Consider the following 21,310-nt stretch of genomic DNA (forward strand, 5'->3'; position numbering starts at 1 on the left):
CCCAGACCGGGGCACAAACCCGTGTCCCCTGCATCGGCAGGCGGACTCTCAACCACTGCGCCACCAGGGAAGCCCATCTCCTTCCTTATATTAATGGGAAACACTGAATAAATTCTGGCATACCATCAATGCTAGCCTGGGGCATATTTGAATCTTTACGTCTGTGTATTTAGGTAAATGTTAAAAAAGAAAAGTCTCTGAAGGGTCTTGAAGTCAAATGCCACTTTAAACTGGTAGTCTAATTGACTTTGCTGTCCTATGGTAAAATAATATCATTTATGTTTTTAAGCTTCTGAATGCTATAATGAATAGCATCAATGTCACTTCAACTTATCACATAGCTTTCGACAGGGATGTATTTAAAATACTTTATTTTTAGTAGAGTTAAACTGTATTTTTCTTACTCATGTTTTCACATCATTAGAAATTAAACATCTATAAAGAGCATCCTCATGCAACAGCCTTCTAGCTCTGGAAAATAGGTTATTTCATTTCTTAAGATCCCAAGATGAGATTTCACTCTCATGCCATCTGGCAAGATAATAAGATAACATCTAAAATCAATACTTTAATATGATCCTGGCTAAAAACTAGCCTCAATGAAAATTAATGGCATATGGCTGAAGCTTAAGAAAAAACAAAAAGGCTAATGTTACTTTTTGAAAACTGCACAAAGAACCTAGTTTTTTTTCTTAAGAAAGAAAATAAAGTATAAAGAGACTGCTTCAACTCAGAAGAACTGCTCATTGAGTATGATGGAAATACTATTTATAAAATCTTTTCTCAAATATAGTTTATGTTTAGTTTGCAAAGCTCCAATTTTTTTAAAAAAATAAAGCAATATATTAATTAATAAGAATAAGTTAATAACTGTCTATAAATGACAAAAGACTTAAAAACGGCCATGTTTAAAGATCTGATGAGACTTCATTATAATGCAAATAACAAGGAAATTTGTTTTCTTCTGTGATGTACATTCTAAAATTATTACTGATACCATTATACCACGACATATCAGATTTTTAGGAATTTCATACAAATACAACCTAAAGAAAGTTTAGCAGGACTTGGTGTTTGCCAATACTTCTCATGTGATTAAACATACCAAATAAGCCAAATTAGTTTAATATCTCTCTTTTATATGGAGAGAGAACACATCTTTTGCGATGTTCCAGGGACCTCTGGAAAATTCCAAATTTAGTTCAAGGTCAACAAGACTTCATTTATAGCACTTGATTCTAGGGAATTTTGTCAAAAATATCAAAAGTTTTAAAACACTTGATTAAATAAGATCACAGATCACTATGAAACAGTGCTTAGTTATCCATTTAACCAAACTGACAATTAAAGAGACATCAAAGGCAAATGCAGAAAGTCACACAGTTGTATGAAAAACTTAGTTCTTTTAATAGAGAAGAGTAAGTTTTCTTAAGTAATCAAAGACCTGATAAAGAAAAAATGCAGAATCTTCATTTTCTATGCAAATTACACTAAAGGTAAAGAAAAACTTTTTCTTTAACAATTTCTTATTAAGAGCAGACCAATAGTCTAAAAATAACTTTGTCCTTTTAACAGAGAGAAAACCAAAATCAAATTTTGCACCAATGTACTTTTGATATTAAGACTCTCCTTTTTTGAAATTCTTTTTAACTTAAATAAATCCATTCCAATCTAAGCTTGACTACACATAAAATTCCTTTCTCAATAAATATTCTTTTTCACAAACCTGTGTACCCCATCCTATATCCATTCAGCTTCTGTCCAATCTTTTTGTTGTTTTTTCATTCTGGAACAATAATTTTACTTTAGGACAGAATTACTTTTTTACCTGATGTCCTTCGTATTTTTCATTAGGTGAAAAAAAAATTCTATTTTCCATACTTTTCATATGTAGTCAATTTCTCTCACCCTTATTATTTCTAGTAGTTATATAAAAAAGCTTAGCTCTTTTGTAAATGTCAATGCTGGCGATACCATCTGGAGGTAAAAAAACATCACATACACACAACATACATCTATAGACATACATAAACATACAGGCAGACACAAATAGAAACCCCATGGCTTTCACTCTAAAACTTTAAGCATGAATCACCACTCAGATGGCTACATTTTTACTGATATTTGTGATCTTACAAAGGCTGTGGACTAGATTTTGGGCGCAAGGGAACTTCTACAGCGGTCTGTATTTTAAAAAGTCTCTTTCCCCCTTTTTCTTTCCAGTCTTTGTAGGCAGTGTTTCAGTTTTAGTGTAGGCAGTGTCTTTTACATTTCAAAGACATAATAAGATTTACAACTTCAAGAGGTAGAGAAAGAATACAAGTTTTCTGCTAGGAGTTTGGAGTATATTTCTCTATTATCGAAAGTCTAGGATAATTGCTGCTTAAAATTTTTTATTGTATTAGGGGTTGGACAGCATGAGGCACTCTGTCCATTTCACTGTCAATCACTACAACATCCCCCCCCTTTGCACTCCTCACTTTCCTGGGGATTCTACCTCTTAGCATCCTAATCAGGCTTTGTCACAGGTGCTCAAACCTTAATTCATGGCAGCTTGTGCCCCCCCCAGCTTTGCAAAACAGCCCACTAAGTTCTGCAATTTCTTTTCCTGCCCTCCCACCTTATATTCCAGCCCTGAAGCTAGCAGAGTACTGGAAAACTACCTGTCCTTCTCTAATCTCAGACTTTCTTCCAATTTTCTAACTTGAGTTTCAGCATCTAGTGGGACACTGGTGTCCAGCCAAACTGCCCACAAGAGGCCTGTCCACTGTGAACCATTCATTTCACTTCACTACCACAGTGTGCTGTGCTCAGTTCCTCAATCAAGCACATTGTGGGGATAACAAATTTATCTGCTTTAATAATAACTTGAAGAGTATATCTGTTTCTTTAATAAGAATTGTGACTTTGTCTAAATCTTATATTTCTGTTAATTTTTGCTTCATGTATTTTAATCTGTATTATTAGCTCATACAAGTTTAGAACTGTCTTAAGTTTATTTTGATTGGTCTTTTTAATATATAATAATCCTCCTTATTTATAGTAATTATGTCATCGAAGTTTGTCTCATGTTAATGTCTCAGCATGCTATGGTTGATATTTGCGCTCTCTCTCTCTGTACATATATATATATACACACAAGCACACATATATATAAATGTATGTATTTTACTTTCACACTTTTAGCATCTTCCATTTGTATAGGTATTCCTATTATGTAATCATTTCTGTTTGTTTTGATTTTATACATTGAAAATTTTTGGTTTTGAGTTATAACACTCCATATACATTTATCATAGTGACATAAATTTGGATTTAAACATACAGTGTTATTCTGTCATTCCTATTTGCCCCATTTATCTTTTATATTATATTAATTTTTTATCCTCTTCTGTTCCTTTATCAATTTGTGGTTCTGGAAATTTTAGCATGAAGACTTGTGTTTTCATTCATGGTTAATATATGTGTCCTCTTTGAACACAAATATCTCAGAGTATTTTAACACAAACTAAGATCTTTTTAAAGTTACATGATATTGTTTTCAAACATTTAAATTGTGACTTCTTTTACTATACTCCATGAAACACTTTTTATTGTTTTATAAAATCAGTGTTGGCAGGATTTAGCTATATACTTGTTAATTTTAGTCTTATTGTGGACTGAATGTCTGTGCCCCCAAAATTCATATGTTGAAATCCTAACCCTCAGTGTGATGGTATTAGCAGGTGAGGTCTTTGGGAAGTGATTAAATGCTTAGAAAATAAATGATAAGAATGGAAAGAAATCCAATATACAAAAGAAACTAAGTATCTTCTGGAAGACAAACTAATGTCATTGTGCACCTGATCTTTTTCTGGGACCCCAAAATAATGATAGTGAAAATTGGGGAAACTAAGAGATATACAATGAGATTTCTCAGAAAGGCTTTCTTTTCTCTTCCATAAAGTATTCCCATGTGTTCTCTCCTTCATGATTGGAGGTTCCCCATTACACCTACATATACCCTAAACTTGGTGTTGTTTTGCCCTGGGCACATAAAAACACATACTTTGATATTTAGGTCCATTTGAGAGCCAGAAGTAGGATAATCTTGTTTCAAAATATTTTAAAGTCTGTATATGTTGCTCTAATGAAAATTTGTTTGTATTCTAATATTAAATTTAAATCAAGTTATAATACAGAAACTCTTTTACCAAATTTTTTTCAGCTGACTAAAAAAAAAGAAAAGAAAATTTATCTGTTTTGAAAACCTATTTCTGTTTCCATGCACTTTTGCATTCATGACAATGGAGTGTAACCTGATGTGAAGATTATACTTTATGCTTAGAGCCCTCAGGTTAGTGATATGATTAAATTGTCACGTTGGAAAAATCAAGCTGGCTACAGTGTGACATTTATTGAAATAATACAGTAATAAAGGTAGTAGTTAAATACCTCTGTCTGAATAGTTATGGTAGACCAAAGGTTCTTAAACTTAAGAGTGTGACAGAATCACCTGAAGCCTTGGTAAATTCTTGGTTGCTGGGCCCCATCCTCAGAATCGTGATACAGTAGGTCCGAAATTAGACCCTTGAAGTTTCATTTTTAACAAGTTCCCAAGTGCTGATGCTCATTGTGGTAGAATATAGTAATGTGTGTGAAATTAATCTTAACCTAACTGATGAATGTTGAAAAAAGTGACTAATCATATGTACTATCAAGTAAATGCACTGTCAAGGGCAACCACAGGATGTTCTGATAAAGAAATATATAAAGCAGGGCTTCCCTGGTGGCGCAGTGGTTGAGAATCTGCCTGCCAATGCAGGGGACACGGGTTCGAGCCCTGGTCTGGGAAGATCCCACATGCCGCGGAGCAACTGGGCCCGTGAACCACAATTACTGAGCCTGCGCGTCTGGAGCCTGTGCTCCGCAACAAGAGAGGCCGCAACAGTGAGAGACCCGCGCACCGCGATGAAGAGTGGCCCCCGCTTGCCACAACTAGAGAAAGCCCTCGCACAGAAACGAAGACCCAACGCAGCCATAAATAAATTAATTAAAAAAAAAGAAATATATAAAGCAGAATATCAAAGTAAACTTAATGCATCTACTGATGCAAACTGAATAACTCCTGAAATTTGCTGAAAGTTTAACAGTAGCTTTAATTCCAGATAAATTGTACAGAAAATCCATTATGACTTTATAGTCACTTGTGGGCTACCTTTATACAAGCACTGTGATTTCTTTTATCAACAATAAGCCTAGATAATTCCATACTTAGAATTAGCATGTTCCCTTGGGTCTTGATTTCTTGTTTCCCCAGTAAACTCCATAGAATATTGCATCAAAAGAGAGATTTTCTCACCTCCTCTCTTGCTATGTTCTCCCCTGCCCATGTCTCTCCTGTCAGTTTCCGTTTATTTTCTCTGAATATCCCTTTTTCTCTGCCTCAGTACTAGAGATGGATGCAACACCTCTTGCATGCAGCACTTCTAGTTACTTCTTGGAGATGTAGGAACAGTGCCCCAGTGTGCTGGCTTCAAAGAAATGAGGTGAGAAAAACCATACGCTTCACTAATCTGTCTCCAGGGAGGATATCAATCCAATTCCTTAATTCTCCAAAGGGCAGGTTACATAGTTATCATGGACTTGGTGCTAAAGGCAGGAAGAGTACTACAAAGAGAAACTCTAACGAAAACCTGTAAGGTAAAGATTTAAACCCTGAGTTCAGGGGCAAAATCTTCTGCAGAAATCCTTACTTCTAATTCCCAGTCCAATTCTAGGCTAATGCACTACCTCAAGTTTTGCCTTCTTTATGCATTCTTTCCAGAAGAATGTCTCCAGTTTTCTGCCCATAGGTTCACCAGTCTGAATTTTCCATTTTAGATCTATGTGAGTCCTCTTTGACAGACAAGTCTTGGGGACTGCATGGCAGTCGAGGAAAGAAAGGCAAATATTAAAGATGGCTGTGGTATGTATGTAAGTGATGTATTTACTATGAAAGTAGTGAAGTTTAAGCCTTTGGGTACCTTCTTTCATGTTCCACGGTTTGGGGAAGAATCCTAGCAATATGTCCAAAAGTTTCTGTAACAACTGCAAAAAATGTTTTAACCATAATTGACTAAATCCAATACCACTCTCCACTCTATTTTTTTTTTTCTCTATCAGACCTCTTCTTATGTATGGTGGTTTTGAAAATAACAGGCCTTTTTTGGGTGGGCTAGCTTGGGGGAAATTGAGTAGAAGATATATTTAATTTAGATTCAGCTTAGTGCTACTTACACATATATTTACCACTGGCTGTATTCATGTGGAAAAACTTCTAGGAATTTCCCGATTCCCACTGTGCCAAGTCACCTAGCATTGTGCCAAGGGGTGCACAGGAGGTATGAACTTATGAAAGAAAAACAAGTTTGAGATAAACAGAGTCAGAAGGTAGCCAGTGAAAAAGTCTTCCAATCATCAGAAAACTACGAATATGTATACAGTTCTCGCTAATGAATAACCAAATGTGAAGTTTCCACTTGTAAGGAATATACTTGGTATTGTTATGAATGAATTTAAAAACAACATACATTGTTTTTGTCTTGTTTTGTTTTAATTAGAAGCATGCGAAACTGAATTTGCTGTTTAGAATTTCTGTGTTTTTAGGGAACAAAATGGTAGCAGTACTATAGAAATAAAGACCACTCAAATGAGAGCAAGCATGGGCTATTTATTCACATATTACAATAACAGGGCATCAGCCACCATTCTTGAGTTTGGCAGAGACTCAAAGGTAGTAGGAAAGCTTTATAGTGGAAAGACTTCAGTTATTTCCTTATTGTAGGCTACTGACGTGGAGAAACCACAGTCAGGCTAAATAAATGCAGGGCATTCTATGTGATTGGTTAGGGGGTACATAGTTGGCTTTTTCCAGTTGGTCCCAATCTTGAAAAGGGATCAAAAATTAGGAGCTGTCAGTTATAAATAAGGAACCAGTTGTCCGGGGTCAAATGATATAGGGGTTATCATTTATCTTCCTAGACTGGTTGCTAGGGAGAGTAGTGTGACTTCCTGGACTGGTTGCTAGGGAGAGTAGTGTGACTTCTTGGTCTGGTTATGGTAAATAGTAAATTGGCTTCCTGGTCTCATTACTGCAGATTATGGGTCAAAATTTTATTTATATAGATAGTCTATTGTCCTTTTGTATATTCAATCTCTCAGTACTATAAAGAATGTTTATGTCTGAGTCCAAAGTCCCGTTTTGCACATCTAAAAATGTTTAAATACATCTATATCTGATGCCTCTTGCCCTGATGACACCTACATTTCGGGATGGTGTTTATGGTATTCATCAACTTCTTTAAGTTTATAATTTGTTGTGATTACTTTCTCTTTGCAAACAAATACTGTCTTTTATATCTAAATTTTATATTCATAATTTTGTATAATGTTATTTCCTAGAGAGACCAACACCCAAATATAAAAGCCCAAACTCCAAATTTTTTGGGTCTATTTCTGTTCAAAGATTCTGGCTTGGGCTTCCCTGGTGGTGCAGTGGTTGAGAGTCTGCCTGCCGATGCAGGGCTCACAGGTTTGTGCCCCGGTCCGGGAAGATCCCAATGCCGCGGAGCAGCTGGGCCTGTGAGCCATGGCCGCTGAGCCTGCACGTCCGGAGCCTGTGCTCCACAACGGGAGAGGCTACAATAGTGAGAGGTCCCCGTACCGCAAAAAAAAAAAAAAAAAAAAAAAAGAAAAAAGATTCTGGCTTGTACAATTGGGCCACTAGTGCTATTTATCTTTATGTGAATGACTGGGAGAGAAAGAATTTGGGCATCTGCATTCACAATTCTGATTTGAACACATTCATACCTTGATACTAATTAGGCTCTGAAATGGACATGTCAGGTAGTTTTTTGGTTTTTTTTTAACATAACAATCTGGATATCTATTATAACACAAGGTCCTGAATTGGATCAAATTAGAAAATAGTGCATGTAAAAGAGAGCCTTAGGATCAAGATTTGTCAACATTTAGAAGTTTGGTTGAGGAAAAGATTCATATAAAGAGAAAGAAATCGTATCAAGTATCTTTTCTGACCACAACACTGTGAGACTAGATGCCAATTACAGGAAAAACACTGTAAAAAATACAAGCACATGGAGGCTAAACAATACGCTACTAAATAACCAAGAAATCAAAGAGGAAATCAAAAAATACCTAGAAACAAATGACAATGAAAACATGATGACCCTTCTAAGAGAGAAGTATATAGCAATTCAATCCTACCTCAAGAAACAGGAAACATCTCAAATGAACAACCTAACCTTACACCTAAAGCAATTAGAGAAAAAAGAACAAAAATAACACAAAGTTAGCAGAAGGAAATCATAAAGATCAGATCAGAAATAAATGAAACAGAAATGAAATAAACAATAACAAAGATCAATAACACTAAAAGCTGGTTCTTTGAAAAGATAAACAAAATTGATAAACCATTAGCCAGACTCATCGAGAAAATAAGGGAGAAGACTCAAATCAACAGAATTAGAAATGAAAAAGAAGTAACAACTGACACTGCAGAAATAAAAAGGATCATGAGCGCTTACTACAAGCAACTATATGCCAAAAAAATGGACAACCTGGAAGAAATGGACAAATTCTTAGAAAAGCACACCATCTGAGACTGAATCAGGAGGAAACAGAAAATATAAACAGACCGATCATAAGCACTGAAATTCAAACTGTGATTAAAAATCTTCCAACAGGGCTTCCCTGGTGACGCAGTGGTTGAGAGTCTGCCTGCCGATGGAGAGGACACGGGCTTGTGCCCCGGTCTGGGAAGATCTCACATGCCCTGGAGTGGCTGGGCCCATGAGCCATGGCTGCTGAGCCTGCACGTCTGGAGCCTGTGCTCCACAACGGGAGAGGCCGCAACAGTGAGAGGCCTGTGTACTGCCAAAAAAATAAAAAAAAAACTTCCAACAAACAAAAACCCAGGACCAGATGGCTTCACAGGTGAATTCTATCAAACATTTAGAGAAGAGCTAAAACCTATTCTTCTCAAACTCTTCCAAAATACAGCAGAGGGAGGAACACTACCAAACTCATTCTCCAAGGCCACCATCACCCTGATATCAAAACCAGACAAAAATGTCACAAAGAAAGAAAACTACAGGCCAATATTGCTGATGAATACAGATGCAAAAATCCTCAACAAAATACTAGCAAACGGAGTCCAACAGCACATTAACAGGATCATACATTATGATCAAGTGGGGTTTAACCCAGGAATGCAAGAATTATTCAATATACACAAATCAATCAATGTGATATACCGTATTAACTGAAGGATAAAAACCATGTGATAACCTCAATAGATGCAGAAAAAGCATTCAAAAAAATTCAACAGGCATTTATGATAAAAACTCTCCAGAATGTGGGCACAGAGTGAACCTACCCCAACATAGTAAAGGCCATATATGACAAACCCACAGCCAGCACTATTTTTAATGGTAAAAAACTGAAACCATTCCCTCTAAGATAAGGAACAAGACAAGGTTGCCCACTGTCACCACTATTATTCAACATAGTTTTGGAAGTTTTAGGAACAGCAATCAGAGAAGAAAAATAAATAAAAGGAATCCAAATTGGAAAAGAAGAAGTAAAACTATCACTGTTTGCAGATGACATGATACCATACATAGAGAATTCTAAAGATGCTACCAGAAAACTACCAGAGATAATCAATGAATTTGGTAAAGTAGCAGGATACAAAATTAATGCACAGAAATCTCTTGCATTCCTATACGCTAACAACGAAAAATCCGAAAGAGAAATTAAGGGAACATTCTCATTTACTACTGCAACAAAAAGAATAAGATACCTAGGAATAAACCTACCTAAGGAGACGAAAGACCTGTATGCAGAAAACTATAAGACACTGATGAAAGAAATTAAAGACGATACAAACAGATGGAGAGATATACCATATTCCTGGATTGAAAGAATCAACATTGGGAAAGTGACTCTACTATCCAAAGCAATCTACAGATTCAATGCAATCTCTATCAAATTACCAATGGCATTTTTTACAGAATTAGAACAAAAAAAATCTTAAAATTTGTATGGAGACACAAAAGACCCCGAATAGTCAAAGCAGTCTTGAGGAAAAAAAAACAGAACTGTAGGAATCAGACTCCCTGACTTTAGGCTCTACTACAAAGCTATAGTAATCAAGACAATACGGTACTGGTACAAGAACAGAAATATAGATCAATGGAACAGGACAGAAAGCCCAGAGATAAACCCACGTACATATTGGCCACCTTTTCTTTGATAAAGGAGGCAAGAATATACAATAGAGAAAAGACAGCCTCTTCAATAAGTGGTGCTGGGAAAACCGTACAGCTACATGTAAAAGAAGGAAATTAGAACACTCCCTAACATCATACACAAAAATAAACTCACGATGGATTAAAGACCTAAATGTAAGGCCAGACACTATAAAATTCTTAGAGGAAAACACAGGCAGAACACTCTATGACATAAATCACAGCAAGATCCTTTTTGATCCACCTCCTAAAGTAATGGCAATAAAAACAAAGATAAACAAATGGGACCTAATGAAACTTAAAAACAAAGCAGCACAGCAAAGGAAACCATAAACAAGTTTAAAAGACAACCCTCAGAATGGGAGAAAATATTTGCAAATGAAGCAACTGACAAAGGATTAATCTCCAAAATATACAAGCAGCTCATGCAGCTCAATATCAAAAAAAGAAACAACCCAACCCAAAAATGTGCAGAAGACCTAAAAAGACATTTCTCCAAAAAAGATATACAGATTGCCAACAAACACATGAAAGGATGCTCAGCATCACTAATCATTAGAGAAATGTAAATCAAAACTACAATGAGGTATCACCTCACACCGGTCAGAATGGCCATCATCAAAAAAATTTACAAACAATAAATGCTGGAGAGGGTGTGGAGTAAAGGGAACTGTCCTACACTGTTGGTGGGAATGTAAAGTGATACAGCCACTAGGGAGAATAGCATGGAGGTTCCTTAAAAAGCTAAAAATAGAACTGCCATGTGACCCAGCAATCCCAGTACTGGGCATATACCCTGAGAAAACCATAATTCAAAAAGAGTCATGTACCACAATGTTCATTGCAGCACTATTTACAATAGCCAGGTCATGGAAGCAACCTAAGTATCCATCGACAGATGAATGGCTAAAGAAGATGTGGCACATATATACAATGGAATATTACTCAGCCATAAAAAGAAACGAAATTGAGTTATTTGTAGTGAGGTGGATGGACCTAGAGTCTGTCATACAGAGTGAAGTAAGTCAGAAAGAGAAAAACAAATACCGTATGCTAATACATATATATGGAATCTAAAAAAAAAAAAGTTTCTGATGAACCTAGGGGCAGGACAGGCATAAAGACACAGATGCATAGAATGGACTTGAGCACACAGGGAGGGGGAAGGGTAAGCTGGGACGAAGCCAGAGAGTGGCATGAACATATATACACTACCAAATGTAAAATAGCTAGCTAGTGGGAAGCAGATTCATAGCACAGGAAGGCCAGCTCGGTGCTTTGTGACCACTTAGAGGGGTGGGGTAGGGACGGTGGGAGGGAGACGCAAGAGGGAGGGGATATGGGGATATATGTATACATATAGCTGATTCACTTTGTTATACAGAAGTAATTAACACAACATTGTAAAACAATTATACTCCAATAAAGATTATTAAAAAAAAAAAAATGAGGGGCTTCCCTGGTGGCACAGTGGTTGAGAGTCCGCCTGCCAGTGCAGGGGACACGGGTTTGTGCCCCGGTCCAGGAGGATCCCACGTGCCGCAGAGCGGCTGGGCCTGTGAGCCATGGCCGCTGAGCCTGCGCGTCCGGATCCTGTGCTCCACAACGTGAGAGGCCACAACAGTGAGAGGCCCGCGTACCGCAAAAAAAAAAAAAAAAAAAAGATTAGGAGGACAGACATTAGTGGCCCAAACTAGATGATAAGCTTCAAAAGCATGATGGTATTTTACCTAAGAGTAGAGGAAGGTTTGGAGGTGGTATTAAGTAACAAAGGTAATGCTGATTTCTTCCTCGCCTCAACACACTCCTGACCTGGTTACTATGATGGTGTGGGTGAATAAATACTCCCTGTTAATGAGGGCCTTATAATGTAAGTAGCAGTTTTAGGGGATTTCTACGATTCAATTAGGAAATATCATGGAAACATTTTCATGCTACAAGCTTTTTTTAGTAATTTATTTGTAATAAAAAAGAAGTTTGAAAAGACTAATGTGGTGGCGTTTGGAAGGTTATAAGTGGAATAATTTAAGCTGTGAAAGGAAGCACAGATGGGACACTGTATTTTTTTTTTGTTCAGTGCCTAAGGAGAAGAAACATGGATGAAATTAGCTGATGCTAGGTTTCCAAATAATAATGGTAGAAAGAAAGTAAATAAGTTATAAACTTCGCAAAACTTATACAAAGTTCTCGACTATGGTTTCTGACTCTTTTGAGGATATCAAACTGCAGACTGCCAGTATTAACCTCTTCTATTATTCTTAGAGTGAAGATAGCTCAAACTTCTCCTTTTGTAAGCAAGCCCACTAAAGCCCTAGTGACCTCATCTGTCTTACTGAACTCATCTACCAGGGAATCATTTTCTATCCAGAGGCACCAAAATTCAATCCAGATTTCATGACAGTTCAAGGGTAACCTCCATCAGGAGGCTTTCCCTGACTCTGCCAACCTAAGAACCATGACCCTCTATGCTTCGACAGCTATATGGGCCTTCGTAATTTGTCCTCTGTTTCTACGTGTGCTGCTGTTCAGTCTCCTTTCAATACTGCAGCCACTTTAAAACAAAAGTCAGAAAGCCACAACTCTACTCAAAACTCCACGATGTCTTCCATTTCAATCCAAGCACATGCCAAAGGCCTTACAGTTGCCCTCAAGTTACACAATCTCATCTCCTTTTTCTTTTTTCCTTCCCCTTGTTCATTTTGCTACAGTTACCCTGACCTTCTTAGTATTCTCCAGGTAGGATCATGCCTTAGGGACTTTGCACTGGCTTTTTCCTTGTCCTGGAATACTCTCTTCTGAGATACCTATGTAGCTAAGTACATCATGTTCTCCAAGTCTTTGCTAAAACCACCCGTATCAAATAAATCTTACAAACATAATTTAAATTGCCACCTTTGACACTCTTACTCTGCCCTGTTTTTTCCTGTTGTCCTTATCCACTTCTCACATACAATATAATTATCTCTTTTATTATGTTCATGTTTTATTATGTTTTCCTTGCTCTAGTATGAGCCCCACAAAGGCAGTTATTGATATATTTTTTGCCTTTTCCGTTCATTGATGTATCTTAGAAGCCTTAAGTGTGGTCGGCACTTAATAGTTGCTTGTGGGATGAATTACATCATTTTACTATCTGTTTACTTTTCTGTCTTCCCAAACAGACTTGGTCTAGGAGTATGATTTCAGCCTTATTTACCTTACTCTTCAGCTAAGGGGCCAAAGATCAGGACACAAATGATGCCAAGAAGACTTGAAATGATGTGTAAAATATGTGACATACTTGCCATTCTGCATATTTGCAGGAGAGATTTTTGTAATGTGAAATAATTTTAAAGTAACGCACTAATTTCAATCTTTCAGTAAAATTTAAACCTAGAACATTTCAAAAGACCTGAAAGTGCAATTTATCTCTTATTTAAGATAGAGATGTTACACAAGAAACAGCACAATCGAATTGCCCAATTTACCTTCAGTTATCTATATGTGCAAGACAGCTTGTATTTGTCAAATTATCTGTACAAATTTGTAATCCTACTTTGTTTTCATTGTTGTGTACATGCTCAAAAGTATAAAATAATGTGCATTAGAATCATTTTCAGAAAATCCTAATGCAGATACTTAATCACATATTTTCCAAGTAAACACGGGTGTTCTTTTCTTCTTCTCTCTCTCTCCCTCCCATCCTTCCTTTCTTCCTTCCCGCCCTTTTTTCCTTCCTTCCTTCCTCCCCCTTCCCTCCCACCCTCCCTTCCTCTCTCTCTTTCAATCCACACAAATATGGCTAACTGATTTTTGACAAAAAAGCAACAGAAATGTAAAGTAAAAAGGATAGTCTTTTAAACAATCCTGGAACATCTAGACTTTCATTTGAAAAGAAAAATGGAACTCAACCTATATCTCAAACTTATACCTCAAACTTTATACAAAATTAATTCAACTAAGATTATAAATCTAAATGCAGAACACACAATTATAAAACTTTTAGCAGAAAACACACCAGAAAATCTTTGTGACATTTGGTTATACAAAGTGTTTTTAGATAGAACAGCTAAAGGATGTTATACGCAAAATAAAAATTGAGAAATTGCTCTGTGAAAAAATCTGAGAGAATTGAAATATTAAAACACATATTAGAAAAAACATTTGCTAATCACATATTTTATAAATGACTTGTATCTAGAATATATAAAGAACTCACAAAACTCAACAATAGAAAACAAAATAACCAAATAATTGTCAGACTTGCCAAAAACTTCATCAGAGAAGATACACAAATGGAAAATAAGTATATGAAAAGATGCTCAGAATCATTAGTTGTTAGGGAAATAAGTTACAACCATGCTAAAATTCCACTTAACACCCATTTAGAATGAGGGTGAAAAACTGACTATACCAAGTGCTATGGGCTAGAAAAGAATTCAAAACTGGAAATCTCACATATAACTGGCCAACATACAAAATAATACAGCCACTGGGAAAAAACTATGGTAGTTTCTTATAAGGTTACATATGCACTTACTATGCATTTCAGTCACCTCACTCCTAGATATTTATCCAAGGGAAATAAAAATCTATGTTCACAGATACTTGTATCTATATAACAGTTTTAATTAAATCACCAAAAGCTGAAAGCAACCTAAATGCTTCTCACCTGGGGAATGGATAAACAAATGGTGGGATGCCCATAGTGAAATGCTACTCAACAATAGAAAGAACAAGCTATTGATATACAAAAATTATCCACAGTTACATATTGCAGGTGTTCTTAAGATAAGAATGACTATCAAATATCTTCATGGGATCAAGGATATCATCTAAGAAAATACTGATCTGGAGATGAAATTGTATAACTTCAATTAATGAATATAAAGGGTTATAATATACTCAATACTATATAACTCTCTGGTGAGGTAATAATTCTTTTAGTCCCTGATTTAAAAAAAAAATAAATAGATAATACAATTTTCATAGTTCTCCAGAACACAGAGTGCCATTTTCTATATAATCGACCGCAGGTGCTTAGTGGAAGATAACCAGTAAATTCATATTAATTTAGTAATCTATATAGATCTATGCTATTTCTCAATTTTAAAGCATTCATTAGGATTTCACCTTAAATCAGTCTCTTATATGTTTGGGTAGTTAAGTGGGTACCCCACTTAACAAATTTAATTCTGTCTATAACATTAAACAATAGCACAGCTAAACATGAAAACTAAGCACCCCATCCATGTCACACGTCAGAAGTGGCTGATACCCCTGCTTAGTATCTCCAATTACTATTAAGAATATAATCAACAACCACAGTAGTAATGATATCCACCCTTAAAAGCCCTTAACCCCTCTTCCCTCTTAGACGTAGGCTTACTTGTATCCTCATCAGTAGAAGGAAACATCCAGTATTTACTAGGTACAAGGTTCCATGCAACAGGCATTGACATCATCCAATGTAATCTATATATCATCTTTGTGCAGTAAGTTTATTTTCTATTTTTAAAATGTGGAAAATGAGGTTCAGAGAGTTTATCTTAATCAAATCCACATAGCTAGTAAGTGCTGGAACTTAAAATCTCCATGGTATTTTTGTTCATATCTCAGAAACCATCCCCCTCCAACTTGAAAACTCTCACGAATATCTGCACAATGACTCAGCAGATTGATTTTTGTCAATTTCATGTAACCCAGCAGAGAAGGGCAGCAGAGAGTGGTGGGAGAAACTTCTGACAATCTAGGTATGATTTATAATGAGAAAATCATTTTAGCACTTTTTAGCCAAATTACATTCGTAAAATTTAGACACAGCCTATCTAATCTACGGACAAAATATATATATAACTACATACACACAATAACTATAATTTTTAAGATAGAACACTTAAACACTGTATTTTCAAGCCAACAATTCTTCAACTCATTGGATGAATTTCAATGAAAAGTTTGAGTAATTATGAGTAATTAACACTAAATCTTATTTAATTTTAGAGAGTGTTCTATTTTTTAAATCTTGTTTCACCACATATTGCTGATGTCTGTCTCTTTTTCATAGTGAGAGACTGAACTGGCTGCCAAGACAAAGGGGAGAGATTACAGAAAGAAAAAGAGTCTTTCTAGTCTTATAAACAGCATTTATAAGCCTGAATTTTAACATTACAATGGAGTAATTACCTCTTGGGAATAGAAAGGAGTATTAAAATATGTCAAGTGATAACTCTAAGTTATTACATCTCCTTTTAAGAGTTTATGTAGTCTAGTTTAGCTACTTTAATTTTTCATGTAACTATTCATGATTAAAGGTTAAGTCAGCCTCTACTTGCAGACTTCATTTAAAGATCATTTAAGAAGGCTGTTTGGAATTTAGGCACAGTGAGACAACTAATATTGCTGGGTCCACCACATAATTGAGATATTTTCATTTACCAAGCTTACATTTAGCTCTTTTCTTAAGCAACACAAGTGACGGGAGATTCCAACATGGAAACTCTCCAGGGAATGTGAATAGATATTATTTGCTCCATGGGAGCAAGAGGAAGAATGTTCCAGCTCAAGGCTCGATTAGCAAGTGCAAGGTAATGATGAAATACTGAAGATATCGGAGCATTGAGATTTTCCTTTCAGGTGAACTGCAGAACTTCAACAGTTAACATGAAGATTTGAAGGCCTTCTTCATGAAAAACTCTTTTGCAGTTACCAAGAAATTCCATATGCAACATAGTCAAATGTTGCTAGTTTTACTTGAATTTGAAAATTCAACCAATAGTGCAGTTAGAACAGGCCATAGTTTGCACGTTGAGATTGCCATTACTTATTTTGAAATAAAATTCATATTTTATGGCAAGACAAGAAAAATTTAAACATAACATTTTTTTCTCTGCCCTTTGACCTCTTCTCTTCCCTCTACTGTGCATTGTGCATCAGCAATATGCATCAACCAAACCTCCCCATCTACGGAAACACCTGCTCAACCATAAAGAGCAACCTTCTCCTAGCACCAACAAGACAACTCCTTCAAAGATAACATTCCTTCTTAATCTTATAAGGGCCCAGGATGACCCATAACCCACTATTTGCCAGATTGTGTAAACTGTCAGTAATATGTCATTTAATGTACACTCCTCTGTCTCAAAAAACTTATATAACTGTGTTTTAACTTCTAATAGGTGGAACAGTTCTCAGAGCTTTCCAAGGTGCTATGCCTGGGGTTATAATCCTCAGTTTGGCTAGAGTAAAACTGTCTATTTCTCTCTTAGATCAACTGATTAATTTTTCGTCAACATTATCAACTGGCTGTCTTCATGAAAAACGCTTTTGCTGTCCATTGATTTATATGAGGATATTCCTTTTACAATTACTGCTACCATTAATGGAATCTCTTCCCAACATACTTTTGGAGGTTTGACCTTTGTAAAACGTAGGTTAGAAGGGATGTTCACAGTGACTTGATGCTACCTTTTTCCAAGAGAATCCATTTTCAGACAACTACTGCTTTTGTTATGGCTGTGGCAGCTTGACAGAGGACACAGCCCACTTTATTCGGTTCTGTTTTTGTTTTTAAATGTAGTGACTGACCCTGGCACCATAAAAAGGTTAGTTCCTCTTAGAAGACACCTCAGGCAGGTGGTGGTTAATCACCAATCACAATTTTCACAAACGTTCCTCACCTGTCTTCAACTATTACTTCCAAAGCTAAAGAACCCGAAATATGCTTGCCAACTTCCAATGGTAATGCTGATTTCCTAAATGAAACTAATGAAAACTACATGCTGGCACTGTTCATTGTCAACCACGGAAGGTGGTGCCATCAGAACCCTGACCACATTCTCCAGCTGAGCCATCACTTCCGGGGCCCCCAGTGTATGCAGCTAGGGTAGGGGGTGATTGGAGGAAAAGAACCAGATACAGCTTTCTGACACACGAGAAGCCATTTTGTGATCTAAGCCTGGCCCCAATGCTTGCCCTTGCACAGGTCCCAGTAATAATAATCTTAAGGGAACAAATAACAACAACACAAAAACAATTTTATCAGGCCAGAGAAGTAACAGTAAAGACACTGTCAGTTGTAAAGACTCCCAGTTCTGCTTTAATGGTTAAAGATTAAATGGTTAAAGATTAAAGATTAGCCTGAAACACTTTCTTGAGCTGTTTTGCAGAATTTAAACCCCCTCGAGCGCTCAACCACCGAATTAACCAGAACCTACGGGATTTTGGTGTGGACTTTTTCTGACCCTCCTGACTTGAATCAACTAAAGCTTGGACTCTGTCAACTTTTGCCCCAATTCTATGCTGAATTCTCCTCAGCTCAAGCCCCTTCATGAACATGCACGTACCCTTAGCTTAAAACCTCCCCGATTTTTCCGTTCGGGGAGACGCTGCTTCAGGAAAAATCCCGGGTGTTCTTACTTACTGCAAGTAACAAAGCCTTCCTTGTCCCGCTCTTTGCCTTGGTTGTGTCTTTTGGCTCCGACACGCTCTGAGAGGTGAACCCAGTTCTGAGGTAACGCCAGAGCCTCAGCTCATCAACCTCTCTCCCAAGCTGCACATGCGCCGCGCGCTGCATTGTGGGAGCTCGCGCCGCAGCCCGCCAATCACCAGAAGGAGCCCGGAGCCGCAGGCACGCTAGTTGAGGCCGGCACGGCTGCAGTGGAAGGTGCCGCGGCCACACGGGGCTGGCTTGGCCTGACTGGGCCACCAGGTTCGGGGCTGCACGGAAGGAGGTAGCATGGACTGGCCGCCTCACTGGACCGGGGGCGCTTTCTGTTCTGCGAACGCCAGGCGAGGCCCGTCAGCCGGCCCAGACCGTTGGCCCAGACAGCGACAGGTGTGTGCTATTTTAATCAGTTTATTTCCAGGTAAATCAAATATTAGATAGACGAAATCTTTTCTTCTGGGGAATATGTGTTCATACTTGTATTCAAATTTGAGATATGCTTGATTCTAGCACCTCGGTTTCTTAATTCTACCGTAAGTCCCCTAATACGCACCTTCCAGTGGCAAACTTTCAAAGATGCAAACGTGCGTTGGCATGTCCAATCATGTAAGTTAGTTAATGTGTCTGGCGTATATTGTCACATGAGTGCATCCTCTACAAGTGGCTGTGCTTTTGTGTACTTTACTGTACAGTACTGTGTAGAGTGCAGTATCTTTGTTAAAAGCCCGGGATGTCTAGAAGCAAGCATGAAAGCAGCGGCAATGTAGCTGGTACTGTATTATACTTTTCAAGGTACTGTACTGTAAGATTAAAAATGTTTTCTTTATTTTTTGTGTCTTCTTTATGTATCATTTGGGTGAAAAGTATTATAAACCTATTACAGTACAGTACTATATAGCCTCTTGTGTTAGTTGGGTACCTAGGCTGTGTTGGACTTAGAAACAAAGTGGACTTACGAACGTGCTCTCGGAATGGAACTTGTTGCTATATAGGGGATTTACTGTATTCTTCAAGTATAATCCAGCTCACCTGCAGACACTTTTTAATATAAGAGTTTGAACATTTTCTTCAAATGCCTCTTTTACCTTTAGCCATGTTTTCCAAATGTGTAAGTTTCTGACTTCACAGAGAAGGTATTCTGAAGATTAGCTACATTCCACACATAATTGTTAACTGGATGAATGAATCTCTTCCAGTCCCATCGTTTTACTGATGAGGCAACTTGTGGCTATAAAAGAAATTCAAATTATATTCCACATTCACACAGTACATTATGGAAGCCAAATTTAGAATCTGAATTTCCTGCCTCAACTGGCTCTATTCTAGTTAACGTTATTAATGAACAACAACAACACCACAAATATAAATATAATAAAGCATACTACTTAATTTATTTTAAAAACTAATGATTGTTTAAAGTAAGTGGAAACAGGCAAGTGGGTGACATATCTCTACTTTAACTCAGAAAAGTGCTTCACAGCTTAAGAGACTAGGAGAGACATAGAAAACAACATTACTAGGCTCGATGAGGTAACCTGACCAGGCTCTATTTGACCACCACAAGCTCTGGGAAGGCCAGTGTCTCATCACACCTAGAACCAGGATGATACAGATTCAGCATGTTTTTTATACAGGCACACCCTTTATTAAAATATTAAAATTTTCCTACTTCCCTTGGTAAATAGCTAGTTCTCCAAATGCCCTGAGTGCCCTTCCTACCAAACAGGTGTCTCCAGTACAAAATCTCTAGGTTTCCCTTTCATACAGCAACAAAAGGTAAATCCTAGGCAACAGGTTGCCTGCAGGACTCCATTTCCTTGCTGGTCCTCTGCCTGTGACCCAGCATTGTGTCCAGACACACTAATTAGACATTGCAGTCTCAGAAATTTACTTTATTTTTTTTCCTGGAAAGTTTTGATTAATTTCTTATTTGCTTTGAATTTCTATTAGACATTCCAGGATAATTAAATACTCCTTGAAGTTATTAGCTAACCATTGAGGATCTCTTAATAATATGGTAATACCATTATAAAATATGCATGGGATTTTTTATTCAAGTGTTACAATAGAATTGCTACATGTGCAAGCACTGGTGGGAAGTACAATACGTTTTTTCAAACCACAGGCTATAGAACTAGACAGATACAGGTTTGAATATTACTTCTATACCTAGCTAACTCTATGGAGGATGAAAATCCTTCAAAATTCCATTGCTTTACTTTTGAAATGGGGATTATAATCTTAAATACCCCTTTCCTCATCCCCACACCATGTCACCTAATGGATCCTATACCAGAGAATTACTATGTAACACCTAACATTTTAAATCTGAATAGAATCTTACCATGCATTTTAAAAATTTCTGATTTAAGAATTTTTTTTAACATTTAAAATTCCTTTCAATAAAAGTATAATATTACACTTATCTCAATGGGAAAAATTTAGCTGATAGTGTTCTTTATGGAACGTTTCAGGAGAAACTTCATCATCTTAAAAAACAAAAACAAAAACTCAGAGCCCTCAGAATATGAGCTTGATATATTTAGAAGACAAAATATGTCATTCTCCTTTAAATCAAAATTTAACCATAAAG

The sequence above is a fragment of the Leucopleurus acutus genome, assembly GCF_964270905.1.
Source record: "Leucopleurus acutus genome assembly, chromosome: 4".
NCBI lineage: Eukaryota > Metazoa > Chordata > Mammalia > Artiodactyla > Delphinidae > Leucopleurus > Leucopleurus acutus.